This window comes from Paramisgurnus dabryanus, chromosome 4 (assembly GCF_030506205.2).
Source record: "Paramisgurnus dabryanus chromosome 4, PD_genome_1.1, whole genome shotgun sequence".
NCBI classification, from domain to species: Eukaryota; Metazoa; Chordata; class Actinopteri; order Cypriniformes; family Cobitidae; genus Paramisgurnus; species Paramisgurnus dabryanus.
In genome coordinates, this window is record NC_133340.1 from 10,793,325 (window position 1) to 10,806,973 (window position 13,649).

A 13,649-nucleotide genomic window follows, 5' to 3' on the forward strand; every position below is an offset into this window, starting at 1 on the left:
CCCGCCCCTCGTCTATTGGATGGTGCCCCTGTCTATACTGTTAAGAGGTTACTAGACTCCCGCCGCAGGGGCAGAGGATTTCAGTATTTAGTGGATTGAGAAGGATACGGTCCTGATGAGAGGAGCTGGGTTCCGGGTCGGGATTTGCTGGATCCTGGGCTGATCGAGGACCTCCGTCGGCGACAGGGTGAGTCTCCCGGTCCGTCTGGTGCCGGTCGTGGAGGGGGGGCTACTGTCATGACTGCTGGGTGATCGATGGCTGTGTGATCTGTGTGTGTGTGTTGTTTACCTGTGGTGCTGGTTCCTCGTGTGTTCACTAACTCCGCCCCCTTGTTTCAGTAATTGTTCACCGGTGGTGTCTCGTTTACCTTTCCCTTTATATTGCACGTAGTCCTGTCCTTCGTTGCGCGCTCATTGTTTTATCACAGTCCTGCTACCCTGCCTTGTCTTGTCAGTCGCTCTCTGTCTCTTCCTCTTGTTACCCCAGGTTTGGTTTTCGGCGTTCGGGGACTCGTTTTCGCCCGGACCGCTCGCTTGAGGATTACTGGATTTCATTGACTTTGTTTGTCTCTCGGTACAGCTTTGTTTTTAGGCGGTATACCAGCTGTCTTTGTTTCTCTCCGGTTTGCATCATCACCCGTGAGTGGAGTACACCTTTTACCATTGTGGATTACATTAACTCTAACGACTGTTGTTTCTCGGGACCGCTGGTTCGCTTCGTTTTTAGGCGGTGACCAGTGGTTTCCGGGTGGCTCTTCTACATCAGGATTTCACAGTGGATTACCCGTCCGAGTTCTTGGATTACCATCTTCCATCTCCGCCTGTCATCCACCTTCAGGGCGGCACGTATCATCCCTCTGTTGCGTGTGGTGACTGTGCTGGTGTCTCGACGGAGTGCGTGGGTGGCTCTCTCTCTCTTCCTTCGGATCTGTACTGGATTATTGTGTGCCGTGTGTGGATCTACCAGTGACTTTGCTCTCTAACTCTCTATCTCCTTTTTTCTAAATAAATATTTAACTTGCACTTGACTCTGAACTTCATTACCTGACAGTATGTACAGTAACTAGCTAGTTCACGTTAGATATTTTATTCACGTGTCTGTGGTTATTTTAGGTTTTTGATAGTTAATTTCACTGATAGTTTGAGCCCGTGTAAATTTCTTAAAAAGCTGTAATTATTATTTTATTTAACATTATTATGTTTGCTGTCAAGACTGATATTTATTTATATATATTTATTGACGTTGATATGTAAACTTAACCTACTCAGTTGTACTTGACTAATGCAATAATGACAGGTCCACCTGTTTAAGTATATTGTAAAACATTTGAACATAACAACATTTGGACATAACATACACACATTGTTTCAGCCTGCATCAATTTAGTTGTATAGCTGCATTGCTGGTTAACACCTCTGGGCAGATTCTCCATGTTCTTCTTTTATGTGTAGCTGCTCACCTTAAACAGATACAGTACATTGAAGTAATGTTAAAACAAATTAAGCCCTATAATATTGTTTATGTTTACAATAATTGGTAAAAAGTTTGATGGATAAAATGGTTCTTACCATTCTCTATATAAGCCCCTCTGTTAACTTTTGTTCAAGCCTGTCTAGATCTTTTATCAGTCTAGAAAGATGTTGGAGAAAAGACATCCTCCTCTTCTATAATCTCCATCTGTAATTGGACTAACAACTGGACCAGTGAATGCAGGTGACTCCAAGATTGTCTCGTTTACAGCTGCAATATCAAAAAAATAATTGAATTGAGGCTTTTTATATACATTTAGTATTTTTTATTAAAATTCATAATGAGCATATGTATACATTGATTTAAAACAGTACTCAAGACTGTAGATTTACTGTGAGGTTTTGAATGTTGGACAGATTATCAGACCTGCATCTGCCTCAGACATGTTGATGTTTAGCTAATGACGATTTTAAATACATTTATTTTATTTATTTTTTAGGCAACTTACTCTCCATTCGACCTTGCAGGTCACACCATGGTCTCAAGAGGGAAAATGAGTGCTCTATGGATTGAACAGAAAAGGTAGTATTAAACAGTGTTATGTTGTATTTAAATGCCATGAACAATGCGTTTATGTTTTCTTCCTAATTATGTCAACAAATGCTCTCTTACCTTGCATGGTACTTTAGATTAATCAAAACTCCAACCATCTGTATGAGGGTCTGGATGGATAAAGGATGCCCACTGGAGCTGGAAATGATGGATCAGGTCATTTGTCACATTTACAAAGAAGCACACTTTAAGGATTGCGTTACCCTTTCTGTGACAAATACACTAGACAAAAGTATTGGGAGGCCTCATTCTAATAAACATGTTTATTTATTCCAGTATGTCCAATCAAAACAAATATAAATGCTATACCATATAATACCACTACAAAGAATTTTGATTTTGATTTTTGTTGCAACAGTTTTGTTAGTGCCTTTTTCTGTTCCGAAATGACTACAGCTTCTTGTACAAGTCATTGATAGGTTTAGGTGATGAGTTTTTGGCTAAAAACCTTTGAGTCATATCAAAGGTGTTAGCTGAGTTAAGGTCTTGGGTTTATTCAGACCAGTCAAAGTTCTTCCACACCAGACTGAATCACTAATTTTCTGTTTGAACCTTACTTTGTTTGTAGGGTCATTCTTAAGTTGGTATTGAAAAGGGCCCTGCCAAAACTCTTGCTATAAATTTAGCATCAAACGGTTTTTCTAGAATATCATATGCTGTAGCATTAAGATTTGTGCTCATGGAAATAAGTAAAGTATTTAAACCTGTTTATTAGAAGGAGGTGTCGCAATAGTTATGTCTATATAGTTTATGTTTAACAAGCCAAAATAACTAGGGCTGCTTCTTTTTAAGAACTTTTGGGTATTTTTAAATCAGCCAGAGGAATAACAGTCCTTAAATGTGTAATGTACTGCAATAATTTTGTAATGATCAAACGTGAGATCAGATTCTTGTTAACCTACTGTGTTCTTTCTTGATGGTCAGCCAAGTGTCCCAGGACAGAAAATCTGTTTCGTATGGATCAGAGTCAGACATTAACATCTAATATGTAATATCTAGTGATATGTTTTCTTAGATAATGCTGTGAACAAATGCTCTTTTACCTTGAATATTAGGTGGATCCACACTTGAACCATCTGTATGATGATCTGCACCCACTGGATCTGTAAATGGTGGTGCAGGTAAGTTTCACAAGTAAACAAACTCAAATCCTATTCAGACCATTCATGATTCCAGCAATAACCAAGTTTTTTCGTAAAAATAAGACTGCATTTACAATGCAAATCTTAATGCACAGATCACATTTTTTTGACTATATTCATTTTTTGTTCTGCTCTTTTTATATTTACATAAGACACTATTCATATCTGATATCGGTGTTACAATAATTTGCAAAACTACAGTTAATATGAGTGTCATGATTTGCACTTGAGTTTTGTATCGACTTAAGCCAGGGTCACTGCCAATTTAGGCATGTTTTAATTATGACACTTAAACAATTGTATATGTACTTCGATAAAGGTTTTTGCAATCATGGAAACATAAGTGAATCGCAGACAGCATTCTTCTTTTACGAATGTAAAATGGCTGGAGTAGTGATGTCACTAGTGTTGGACTTTAAGGCGTCCATTGCGTGTTCATAATTTAGAGGAAAGGCAAAAGATACAAATATCTAAGTTCAAATATTTATTGATCAGATTGAAAAAGTTTAACAGCGCTGGGTCCTCTCAAGTAGCGAACCACCAGCTCAGGAAGTAACATGCTTATTTATAAAATATGTGACGTCGATCTTTCTTCAGAAAATCTCCACCCACAAAGGCCGTTCCCCTCGTCCATCTGACTCCATCACCACACCCAATTTTAGCCTGTAGGCAAAGATGGACACACATAGACAAAGAAAAACAAACTGTTCTCCTCTCATCCCTGGGAGCCCTGCAGTTCCTCTCCAGTACTCCTCCACTTTGAATAGCATGTTATAATGCTTTCTTAAAAACAAATCATTAATAAAACATTCATTTATAAAAAACATAAGCTGTAAGATGAAAGTGATTATTATGTAAAACATATTTCAATATCATGACATCATTTCATTATTTGTAAAATTGGTTATATGAATAAGGCACACATTAACTTCTTTAGATAGATAAACACATATTAAATCTTTTACTGCAATACTACTTCTAAGCAAACACTTTAATCATTATTAAAAACCATCTGTTAGGAAAGAAAACACACACACACACACACACACACACACAGGAGATTTCTGGCTTCAAGATTGAGCTGCCCTGCCCCCATTAAGTTATTCTGTATGCAACCTTCATTTCATTGGTTAATACAAATTTATCAAAGACAACATCTTATATTTATTACATCAATTATTCAATGATTAATACTGATTAAGTAAGAAATACATGGCATATTTTATCCTGTGAATATTAAAGCATTAATTAATGACATAGTTGCCTGTTTGCCTTCCCCCTCAGGCCTCTCTCTTATCTTGATCTATACCAGGCGTAAATTCCTCGCTAATACTCCTTACAGCACACACACAAAAACTGGTAACTCTCCACTCTCAAACATAAACACCTCATTTCTACATAATAGCTCAGTGCATATATGAAACACACAATGTTTATAGAATAAAATGATCAATTAAAGAAATATAAAAATGGAACAAAATCAATTTCCACAGTCCTTATTTGGACATCTTTGTAACTTTAACACTTTTAGCAATCAGCATGAAATGTAGGCAGTAAATATGTAAAACATAATTATTCAACAACACAACAGTACTCCATTGTTCATGAATTGGTTAAATGCATTCATTAGTTAAACATACTAATTTTCACTTTCTCTAAATATAACATAGTTATAAAGCAAACAACTTGTTTATTGAAACCATCTGTTCTGCGTGTTTTCTCTTCAGGGCTTTGTTCCTACCCCCAACTGGAACAGCCTTTCAACTTTACACACAGACATTTACTCACATATCTCAGCACAAAACGCATAATGGCACATATGGATTATAACATAACATACTGATTAATAAAACAACATAAAAATCCCACAATTCCCTCTCTTGACCTCTGAAAGAGGTCACACATTTTCTTCTTCCTCCTCGTCCAGGTTCTGTAGGCCTAATAGCGGCATGCTGTATTTGGGTGGATTTTCTTTTTTCTCTATTGCAGACACTATCAGTCTGTTACACAGGGATCTCCATTGTTTATGCCAAATATTATGGTGATTATAATTGCAGTTATAACTCCTACGGCCCACAGAACCTTCCAATTTGCATATAGCTTCATCTCTGTGGAAAAAATACACTTATGCCTATTGGCTAATACTCAAATAACAATCGTAAATTCAAAAAGGAAAAGAAAAATTTAATATGAAATTAATACTGTAGAATTGTATAAGAAACTTAAGAAATTCAAAGATCAAAATTCAAAGATCAATATGGTATGTAGTTACCCAGGTTATAATGAATATATGGTAATTGTGATATTCAGGTCTCCAAACACTTCTGTCAGGATTTCCAGCACTTTGTGGAAATCCAATTTATCTAAGCCACACCCCAGCCGGGGAGTGGATACACTTGTTATGTTTTCTTTCTCACACCACTCTCTCATACGTCTGAGACTGTGGGTAAAATTCTCATATGTTGGTAAATCAGTACAATTTTGTTTTGTTATTAAATGGAAAATCAATCTGCCGTCGTCCTCGTGGGTAACTGCACATTCACCTGTGTGTTTGTTCTGTCTTACAACCTTTTGTGTACCGTACTTCGCTTTGAATTGTACGGCTATACCTGCTCCATAGGCACAATCTGCACTCACACAGTGTGCTAGGGGTTCTGTTGCTGGGCTAGAAAAAATGTCACCTTTTTTATGCACAATTTTACAGAGTGTTTGTTGACTTTGTTGTTGGTGTTGTGTGAGTGTTACCACTGATGTGTTACCACTTCCTGTTTGTCCTCTCTGTATTCCAGCTGATTCACTTTCACTTTCAACACTTTCCCTCTCTTGGACCTGAGTCCTCAGGTCCACACCTGTGTCTGTTAGAAACCCAAACATCATTTGTAACAGCTGGGTTGTTCTCACAATTTCGTTGTGTGGTAGCCTGGCAGGAAAAATTTAATCATAGCAGTTAGTTTGTAGAAATAAACATCATTAGTTAGTGGCAGGATTGGATCCTACACCAAGGCGTTCCTCGGACCCGGAAACTGACGACCTGTAAGCAATTCAAAGGTTGTAAAACCAGAAATCCTGTTAACAGAAAATTGAATAGACATTAATGCAATTGGTAATGCGTCAAGCCATGTTATTTTTCGTCTGTGCACATAGTTTGTCAAGTCAAGTTTTAATGTCAAAGTCAGGTTCACTATTTCAGCTTTGCTCTAACATTGGGGTGATAACCAGCCCCGAAATTATATGTCAATTCCAGTGCGTGTTTGTCAATTTTGTCAGATCTAACTTTGTCTTGGGAAACCATGGTTGGGGATTTAAGTGGTTTATTAGGCAGTTGACAACAGCCACGTCATTAGGTACCTTCACAGCCTGTAGTATGTGTCAGGCTTTGCTAGCATTTACTATAGGCCGGCCTTTCCTGGTTTCAAACCCACCTATCTGCCATATGGCAGTTCCATATATACTGCACCAATCACATATGCAGATTCACTATAAACAATCACCCTCTCTTCACCAGTGTAGTGCAAGGCTTTGATAACAGCTGTCATTTCAGCTCTCTGTGCTGACCGTTTACCTTTCAATCTACCACTCAGTCGTGTTACAAAATCACCCACAACTTGCTCAACCACAGCAAAGCCTGCCTTCAATGTGTCATCTGCTGCTCTGAAACAACAACCATCTGTAAACAGTGTGATTAACGGTGGGGTAGTTGTCAGTGGTACCGCGAACAAACCATCTCTCAATTTATTTGCTTTTTCAGTCAATGGTATAACAATTATAATTAATTACAATAATAATAATTTGTATATCAGTCAATGGTATCCAATCATTTGGCTCACCCTCAGTGATTAGATCTGCCATGTGAACACCTTCATGCACATATATGATGTCTGGGCTGGCAATTTCCTTAAATACAAAGTTTGTTACAATAATCAGTTATTTTTCTATTGTCACAGCTTTTCTTGTTTACCTTTTATATTGTTCTATGGTGTTCTTTTTCAATTTATTTCTTTTATCTATTTTAATTTCCTTTCTGCCATAGCTGTTCTATGCCATATATATTTGCTTTTTAGCTCAGTACCATCAGTGGAATTCTGACTTCCTCTGTAGATACCAAATTAAATTATGCATTTCTTCCTGTCAGATTAATAGGAGTCTGATTTGATTTCAGAACAGGTAGTCACACCTAACAACAAAGTTCTTGATCAGCCTTTAAATGTGTCTAGCTGATTTTCTCATAAAGATTGTCTGTGTCCCTATAGTAACAAGGTCTTTACTAAACATTGAACGGCTGTTTACTCTTTCCCCTTTTTCACTCAAAGGCCCGTATGAAGATGAAAAAGTTCAGTGAAATATTGTCCAGTTTCTCTTGCCTCCAAGAACATTATTATCTTTGTTAGTCTTTCTGGATTCCACTCAGTCTTTTTGGTGTTTCATCCTTGTAAATGTCTCAGACCATATGCAGTGCCCCCTTCACCGCTTGAGTTCAAGTATAGTCCCATTCAAATAGAATGTGTTCTCAGTCCAGTTTATGAGTTACTCCTCTCTTTGCAACTCCAACACTTTGATGTCACACACAGTTTTTCATTGTCTGTTTCTTGCCAGCTTTTATTCACTTTCTTGAATGTCAAAGGATGAGAGCTTTCAGCCTTTCAAGGTTTAACTTAACCCATTGCAAAATATTGCCTTTCAATTTAAAATGAAATTTATCTTGTGACCACCTTCCACCATCAGATGAAGACTCCTCTTCATTTTGTTAAATCTTTTGTCCTCTATACAAATTATCTGTGTCATTCACCTTTTAACAATTTTCTGTCCTTTTTTTAATTGTTCATCTTCATTTCCACATTTAATAACTTGGTCTCTACTCTTTTCTGTAATTTGTTGTTTTTCTTTCAAAGCTTCGCCTCTGTCTTTCTGCTAGATTTTGCTTAATCCCATTTATGGTTTTAACAGACTCAATATATCACAGACACACTACATTTTCACACAAATAAAATCTACATCTACATTCAGCTCACCGCTATTGATTTGAAAAACAGGCTGTTTCATTGGGGCTTTGGCTTTCTCATAAGGAGGAGGTGTGTGCAAGGAGGGGTAGATCGATTTCACTGGGGGTGGAACTGGAGGAGGAGCCGTAGGTGTCACACTTGAGTCTGGCTGACTGTTTCCTTGTTTAAATTCCTTTGGCTTTGCAGCTGCACCACTGTCAACTTCCCCTAACTAATGCAACCTCTTTCTGTCTTTTCTTAACATCTTTAGGATCAGTTTGGGCCATCATTAATTGAACTATTTTTTGCCATGGCACATACACCGGTGAACACACATAGTCATCACACTCTTTCTGAAATTCAGCCATAATATATATCAACGTACAATACACGGTACAAATACTATTACAATACAATTTCTCAGACAAAACCACAACAATAACAGTAAGACGTCAATTTTCTTTTCCAGTATTCGTAGGCCTTACACCTCACGTGCTGCTGTACACCCCCTACGGCTACAACCGAGTCGGTATTTTATAACACCTAATGTATTAAAGGAATCCTCAACCTTATATTTAATTCTGTTAACTTACACCGCCATTAACAGTATTCGTAGGAATTTCACCTAACGGGCCTTTCACCCAAATTGGTACTTTATAGCGCCTAATGCACTAATGGCCTCCAACCATAAATTACAATATATAACCCTTAAATTTAATACTGTACTCAATTAGATGGTTCCTGGGCCCTCCACCCATTGGTTTCCCAACCCCCTACGGGCTTCAACCCGAGTTGGTATTTTATAACGCCTAATGCGTTAAAGGAATCCTCAACCTTTTATTTAACAAAAAAATTCAAAGATTTCAAAAAGTTTTTCACTCTGATCAATTCTTATTGTTTAAATAATTAATTTCAGTTCGGAGCTCCTTATCAACACAATTAATTTGGTATATCCAAATAGCAGAATTCGATACAACAGGTTTCTGCTTACCTTTATTTTAGAAGACCGGTCTTTTGTGTTGAAATGGAGCCCTCCCTTACTCTGGTTTCTTCAATGTGAAACCCTCCTTCCTCTCACTCTCTCCTTTCCCTCCACAAAACGTCGGCGGTCACCAATTGTTGGACTTTAAGGCGTCCATTGCGTGTTCATAATTTAGAGGAAAGGCAAAAGATACAAATATCTAAGTTCAAATATTTATTGATCAGATTGAAAAAGTTTAACAGCGCTGGGTCCTCTCAAGTAGCGAACCACCAGCTCAGGAAGTAACATGCTTATTTATAAAATATGTGACGTCGATCTTTCTTCAGAAAATCTCCACCCACAAAGGCCGTTCCCCTCGTCCATCTGACTCCATCACCACACCCAATTTTAGCCTGTAGGCAAAGATGGACACACATAGACAAAGAAAAACAAACTGTTCTCCTCTCATCCCTGGGAGCCCTGCAGTTCCTCTCCAGTACTCCTCCACTTTGAATAGCATGTTATAATGCTTTCTTAAAAACAAATCATTAATAAAACATTCATTTATAAAAAACATAAGCTGTAAGATGAAAGTGATTATTATGTAAAACATATTTCAATATCATGACATCATTTCATTATTTGTAAAATTGGTTATATGAATAAGGCACACATTAACTTCTTTAGATAGATAAACACATATTAAATCTTTTACTGCAATACTACTTCTAAGCAAACACTTTAATCATTATTAAAAACCATCTGTTAGGAAAGAAAACACACACACACACACACACACACACAGGAGATTTCTGGCTTCAAGGTTGAGCTGCCCTGCCCCCATTAAGTTATTCTGTATGCAACCTTCATTTCATTGGTTAATACAAATTTATCAAAGACAACATCTTATATTTATTACATCAATTATTCAATGATTAATACTGATTAAGTAAGAAATACATGGCATATTTTATCCTGTGAATATTAAAGCATTAATTAATGACATAGTTGCCTGTTTGCCTTCCCCCTCAGGCCTCTCTCTTATCTTGATCTATACCAGGCGTAAATTCCTCGCTAATACTCCTTACAGCACACACACAAAAACTGGTAACTCTCCACTCTCAAACATAAACACCTCATTTCTACATAATAGCTCAGTGCATATATGAAACACACAATGTTTATAGAATAAAATGATCAATTAAAGAAATATAAAAATGGAACAAAATCAATTTCCACAGTCCTTATTTGGACATCTTTTTAACTTTAACACTTTTAGCAATCAGGATGAAATGTAGGCAGTAAATATGTAAAACATAATTATTCAACAACACAACAGTACTCCATTGTTCATGAATTGGTTAAATGCATTCATTAGTTTAACATACTAATTTTCACTTTCTCTAAATATAACATAGTTATAAAGCAAACAACTTGTTTATTGAAACCATCTGTTCTGCGTGTTTTCTCTTCAGGGCTTTGTTCCTACCCCCAACTGGAACAGCCTTTCAACTTTACACACAGACATTTACTCACATATCTCAGCACAAAACGCATAATGGCACATATGGATTATAACATAACATACTGATTAATAAAACAACATAAAAATCCCACACTAGCTACATTAATTTTCATTTGACCTCCCCCACAGAAAGACACAGCACATCATTATATCGTTGGCTCCGCCCACTGGTGTTCAGTCTAAAGTAGTAGTTGTTGACAATCATAAAGTTGTAATAACAGTAAGATTGTGATGTCAGACAAACATTGTGCTGTTGCTGGCTGTGGGAAATTAGTGTCTTTGTAAGGGTCGCAAATAATTTGAAAATATTTATGTTTCAAAATATGCCCCCCTACCATGAACTAAACTGGACTGTTGCAGAGACCAAGTGTAGTAGGGTACGGAGCGCTCACACTAGTAACACCAAACTTTGGAGGTAAAACATACTTTGGTATGATACAGTATGCATAGTGTGAGTACCCCATAATTTTACTGTAAACCATGCCGCTCCTTAGAGCTTATTTCTATGTATATTTTAAACATTCTTCATTCTCTTGTAATTATTTTTGCAGGTTTCTGAATTGATGTCAGATGCAAAGCAGAAGCTTATTTTCTGCCAGTTTGGCTTCATTGTGGGAAAATGCTTGAAACTAAAATGCAGGTGACATTCTTTTGTTTATTGAAGCTATGACAAATAATTTGTCTGTTTAGTTAATGTTTTATACAGTGTAACTGTACCTAAACATTGTTCCTTGAGGTCCTCTGCTATTCACATTTTGTATGTCTTCCTTATTTAACACACCTTATTCAAATCATCAGCTCATTAGTAGAGATCTTCATGAACTGAACTGAGGCTGTGTCCAAATGTTCACACTTGTTGTCTTTGCACAAGACTACTTACATTACGTTTTTTTTTTGTATTTGGCATAGGTATTCTAGTGGGCGTGAAGGTCCCAAGCGTGCATGTAGAATTATTCATCCGATGGGACACACTTAGCATGTGTAAAAATTTCAATCCAGGTAGTGCCAGCAATTTGCACCAAAACGTATTTGTGTTTTATTTACTACTTTTAATTTATATTTAACATTTTTAAGTTTTTCTGTAAATAAAATGAACACTCTGAAATGAACATTTGCTTATATCAAACTTTTAGATGCAGAATTCTTTGCTCCTGTAAAAAAGCTCTTTGTTTTGAGTATGTAGCTTTATTAAAGTGTATTATTTATTCAGTAGTCCCTAAAGAAACGACACAATGTTGCAGATGTTTCACAAAATGCATAACAATAATGCAGTGAACACCATAGAAATGTTAACATACAATTAAAAGTCTCATGCTTTACATCCAGAACATGATGCACGATAGGATGCACAAAGTGATATTTGGACGCAGCCTCAGTCTGTCAAATCAAAGAGACATACAGAATGCACAGAGCAGTGGGACTCCATGAACAGAGTTGAGAACCACTGCTGTAACTCATTATGCTTACCTGACTCATGCAGAATTCTGGCCTGGTGTTTGGTCCCCCTTTCTCTGGCTTGTGTCTCCATCATCATTACACTCTTGTCAGTGTAATAGTATCGTCGTCTGCGTACCAGGACTTTGTTACTCAGCTGTCCCTTCTCCTTCAAGCTAGATTTTTGTCAAGCTGCAACAAGTTGGAATACATAATTATTAACGTTTAATGATTTTGATGTATGAAATATGTAACAAAAGCAAAAAATGTATAGACATTCTATTAAGAAATTACCTTTTTGTTGTTTGTTTACTGACCTTTCAACCATATTGCATTTATAATTGATCATCATACCTTTGGTCTACTGTTAACAGGCTACTGTAGAAAACAAAGTCAAACAAAAAAGAGAGAAAAAATTATAAATGCTGAATGTGTCTCATCTTAAATACATTGTTGTTGTTTTTGTTTCAATGAATTTGGATGTTTTGAGGGTCCAAAAATGACCCCACCCATCCCTTTGGCCCAACGACGGAATCCAAACGGCATGGCCGGTTTATAGCGCATTCGGTCTTTTCCGGTGCTTGTAGATTTAACATTACGCAACTTTATAATCTGACTCCAAAGATATAAAACGTATTGTAATATGAATCAAATTGATATACATATAGAATTTGGATAAACGTTTGATCATTCTATTTACTCATGTTTACATTGAACTCATTCATTCGATTACAGATGTCGTATCAGTCAACACCGGCCGTTGTGCAGGTTCTGAAACATAAAACTTGACCACACTAGAGGTCAGGCAACATTGGCCACTGTAATCATCTATATACAACTTGATACAAACCCATCCGATGATCAGAGGTCCAAATTAGCGCCGTCTAATTTGGTATGGCGAATCATATACCATACAACAACTTAATCAAGGCAGGGGCAGTAATCAGAGGTCCAGGCATATCTCCTTATAGCCTGCCTATAGTAATCACGATTACACACAACTTAGTTAGGGTTAAATAATTTGGTCTATCCGTATAACCAGAGGAAATGGTTGAAGCAACTGCCCCATGCTGGCGTACTCTTATTTAAAATACTTATGCAACCCCAGCCAACTACCTATATACAACTTAATGTAGAACTCAGACTTTGATCAGAGGTCCAAGTTAGCACCGTCTAACCTGGTATAGCGAATTATATGCCATACAACAACTTAATCAAAATAAGGCCTATCATCAGAGGTCCAGGCTTATCTATTTATAGCCTGCCTATAGTGATGTAATTGCTGGACATCTTAGTTAGCGGTATAGACAATTAGCATGACTTTATACCCCGGTCATAGTTTTATGGTGACAAAAGATATCGTAATACTTTATAGTAATTTAGAAGAGTCAATAATACAGAGCAAATTAGAAAGAATGCAAAACGTAACAATTTATTAACCAGGTAGGTAAAACATAATTCAGAAGCCAATTTACAATCCAATTAAAATACGAAAGAATAAAAAGAAAAACCATTGCATACCTGG

At 36.9% G+C, this 13,649-nt stretch overlaps 2 long non-coding RNA genes across 3 annotated transcripts; one reads left to right on the top strand and one right to left on the bottom strand.

The window, feature by feature from the left end:
- Positions 1-615: 615 nt before the first annotated feature.
- LOC135786040 (uncharacterized) lies at positions 616-12,283 on the bottom strand. Of its 2 annotated transcripts, XR_010546776.2 has the most exons (7): positions 12,158-12,283; positions 3,127-3,186; positions 2,986-3,030; positions 2,144-2,221; positions 1,980-2,033; positions 1,570-1,741; positions 616-1,460 (listed from the first exon to the last, which is right to left on the bottom strand). It is a non-coding gene; the product is annotated as an uncharacterized lncRNA (long non-coding RNA). The 2 variants fall into 2 exon arrangements; XR_012336513.1 differs by lacking the exon at positions 12,158-12,283 and having other exon boundaries at positions 2,986-3,271.
- On the top strand, positions 1,659-12,302 carry LOC135786041 (uncharacterized). The gene is made up of 6 exons (XR_010546777.2): positions 1,659-1,714; positions 1,971-2,053; positions 2,161-2,239; positions 3,139-3,204; positions 11,242-11,330; positions 12,171-12,302. It is a non-coding gene; the product is annotated as an uncharacterized lncRNA (long non-coding RNA).
- Positions 12,303-13,649: the final 1,347 nt, after the last annotated feature.